Source organism: Sturnira hondurensis, unplaced genomic scaffold (genome assembly GCF_014824575.4).
Source record: "Sturnira hondurensis isolate 20B ecotype Veracruz unplaced genomic scaffold, ASM1482457v3 Scaffold0007865, whole genome shotgun sequence".
In the NCBI taxonomy this organism is placed as follows: Eukaryota; Metazoa; Chordata; class Mammalia; order Chiroptera; family Phyllostomidae; genus Sturnira; species Sturnira hondurensis.
Genome location: NW_028080496.1, coordinates 1,321,302 through 1,324,623, shown reverse-complemented (window position 1 = coordinate 1,324,623; position 3,322 = coordinate 1,321,302). Strand labels below are relative to the sequence as shown.

The 3,322-nt window shown below is 55.3% G+C and overlaps 1 long non-coding RNA gene across 1 annotated transcript; it reads left to right on the top strand.

The window, feature by feature from the left end:
- Positions 1-7: 7 nt before the first annotated feature.
- On the top strand, positions 8-1,163 carry LOC118991893 (uncharacterized). The gene is made up of 2 exons (XR_005067496.1): positions 8-956; positions 1,084-1,163. It is a non-coding gene; the product is annotated as an uncharacterized LOC118991893 (long non-coding RNA).
- Positions 1,164-3,322: the final 2,159 nt, after the last annotated feature.

The following is a 3,322-nucleotide window of genomic DNA, read 5'->3' as shown; positions in this document are numbered from 1 at the left end:
CCCGCCNAAGGGGTGTCCCCGCGGCCGGAGAGCGCCCCCCTCGCCGAGGTCCCCTTCCCCAAAGCCGCGTCCTGGGCTGCAGCGAGGGTCTTGCGAATCGGCGGTGGGGGGAGGAAGAGAGTGGCAAGGCCCGCCAACTCTGGGGTGGCGCTGCTGCTTTCCCAACCGCCTCTTCCTGGAGTTTCTGCCCCAGGAGGGGCAGGGTTGGGGGGCAGGACGGCCGCGGCCGTACCGTCCGGCCCAGGGGGCTGTTTCTGCAGACGCGGCGACAGCACCACCGCCCTCGCCCGCCCCCGAGTCGGAGGGAGTCCGCCAGGGCCCGGGCGCCCCTCGCGGCCCAGCCTCGCTGAGGCCGTTCCCAGACCCACGTGCGCTGGACGGCGCCTCTACCAGAGTAACTATGGGTCTTTTGCCGGGCCAGCTTCTCCCCAACCTGCTCCTGGTCCCGGATTCTGAAGTGGCCTTCATCATGAGAGACATCCTTAAAATGATTAAATTCACTGCAATTTTGGCACTCTCTTTCACTTAGTCTTCTCCGCCCCGCCCCCCTTCCCCCCAATCTAACTCAGCAACCTTAACCTCAGTGCGCGCTGGTGCCAACTTCTCGGATCCTTCTGGACTTCCTTGTCCCTCCGGGTTTGGCAGCCTAATTCCCTTTCAGGAATGGACAGGAGGTGCCCTGCCCCGACTGCCAGCAGAGCCAGCGGGAGGCAAGGCAGTGGGCAGAACCGCCTCTCTGGGCCTAGTGTGTCCTGTCCCCCACAGACGTGCTGAACAGCACGGGCTTTTGCTGCAGCTTCTGCAGGTGTGTTTCTGAGCACCGATCATCTCTGTGAATCTGTCCACCCCGATCTCAACAACCTTGAGGACCTGGTTTTCAAAGACCATGTCTTCACTCTCGTAACCTTTAGATTGATTTTGGAACGACCCCAGAAACATGTAGAGAAAAAAACCTGGTGAGCAAGCCCTGTTTCGACTAAATAGTTCTCAAGTTTCTTTTAAGATTATTCCTACTTGATGACGTTTCCCATAAACGCAAATTTTTTGCCTCTCAAGGTTGGGTTTCTTTTTTTTTTTTTAAAGGGCTAAAACTTGCTGCAGGTCTGTCTGCCCACAGCTCACTTCCTGCAGTCTGCACAGGTTCACATAGTGTGTTTCACACCCACGGCTGTAGCAAAAGCCAGGAAGGTGATGCGTGAAATGTTCCCTACCCTCCACCGCCTTCCAATCTCCCCAGGTGGAGAGTCAGGACACTTCTTCCCGGGCCTTCACGGAAGAAAAGGTCGGATCCCCATAAAGAACCCCGGTCTGGGGCACTATGTGTGGGAGCTACGGTGGTAGCCAAGCATGTTCCATCCTGATCTAATCCAGAAGAACAGGATTTCGGGAACTGAGATGGAAGAGTGTGTGACAGGCCCCTGAGCCTCTCCCCCAAACATCACTCCTCTCACCTGTCCTGACCGGACTCAAATCGCGTGCAGTTCGTGGGGAGAGTCTCACATAGGCGTCCTCTGAGCCGCTGGCGGAGAACGCAGGTGTGATATTCCGGATGGCCGACGGCAGTGTGAACGCCATGAGAAATTTTTAAAAGCCAGGTATGCGTTTATTTATACCCTGCCCCATGCCACAAAGGGTTTGTGGGGTATCACAGTTTAAGACCGATAAATAAATATGTAAATGATTCATTTCTGTCCTCTGAGAAGGCCACGTGGACATGGGTGGAAAGGGCAGTTATTCCCAGGAAAAAGTGTTGGTTCGGGTTGGCACGGAGATCGAGACCCTAGCACTTGGGCGCCCATTTCTCTGCTCCAGCCGCAGGTAAGTCACAGCAACTCTGGTGACGCGCTGCCCTGGGGCTCAGCCTCACCAGGCCTCCAGGTCTCCGCTCACCTCTAACATGTCCACAAGTTACGCACCAACGGGCCTTGGCGTGTTGGTGGGAAAGCTCGACCACACCGCACAGAAAGAATAAATCTGCCCTGTAAAATACGGGGAGGTCAAGGGTTACAATAGGCTGTTCGCTTGGACCTTTAGGAATCCTGCCTGCTCCACCTCACATTCTAGGAGAGAAAGGTGGAACTTGGACTTGGGGATCAGCAAATGTATTTACTAGGTTCTCACATGCATCTGTCACTGAGCAGGGGTGGGGGGTGCAAAGGAGGCCAAGACACAGCACCCCGTCCCCCACCCCCCTCCACAAGCTCACTGGGTGGTCTGCACCTCAGAAGAACTCTGTCCCTTGAAGGCAGCCGGGGCTGGTGACTAAACCCACTCCATGTAGCCACATGCATCGGTCTCCACTATTTAACGCTGGCCCCTCACCCCTTGAACTTCGTCTTCCGTGCTGGTCGGCCTGATGCTGCGCTGCTCACGACCACCCACCTTTACAAAGGTTGCACTGAGTCAGCCCTAGAGGACAAGGCTCCGTATTGCACTGACCATCAGAGGTGGACGTCCAGGCTTGGAAACTGAACCTGGTTGTTCAGACGGAAAGTAGAACAAACCTAAGATGCACTGCCCTGTTTCAACGTCCATTTCTTTCTGTTTGTTTGGTTTTGTTTTTTAACACAGGACCAGCTGCTCTGTGAGGAAGACAAGGATCAAGTCTGTTTTTTGTCCCCCTTGTCCGCCCCCCACCCCACCTGTGCCTGGCAGAGAGAAGTGGCTCCGTCTACGTAAATTAAGTGGATAAATTAATGAATGACTAAGGAGTGATTTGGTGCCTGCAACAGGTGACCACACCTGTTCCTGCCGGTTTGGGCCTTGAGGAAGAGGCAGGGCAGTGCCACACAAGTGCCAGCAGAACCCTGCGTGAGCTGTCCCTCCGTGTCCTCTGGCTAAGGAGCGGCGCTCTCCCATCCTTCTTGCTGACACGCTGACGCAGCTTTGTTCCGGGCGTCAAAGCTCCCGGTCACAGTGCCCACTGTGAGGACGGCCTCGTGCCATGGTTCTGGCCAATGGCCCCTAAGTAGAGAACTTTGGGGAGCTTCTGGAAAGATGAACAGGGCCAGACTCATCTGTAATGTTTCCCTTTGTTCCTAGTTGGGAGGCAGGCTTTGCTCCTAGTGCCACAGCAGCCACCTTGCAATCACGAGGGTGAATTTCGTAGCTGAAGACGATGGAGGAGGAGGCGTCTAGACCCTTCCTGGTGTTGCCCAAGAGCTGCCCCACTCCTTCCGTGTCCAGGTTTCTTGTTATGCAAGAAAAAGAAGTCCCTTTCTGTCACTGAAGTTGGGGGTTTTGTTACCTGCAGCCTCTAGTGCAGTGATTACGAATCTGACTCGGCACTCAAAAGCAAGAGATCTTACGTCGTTTCCCAACC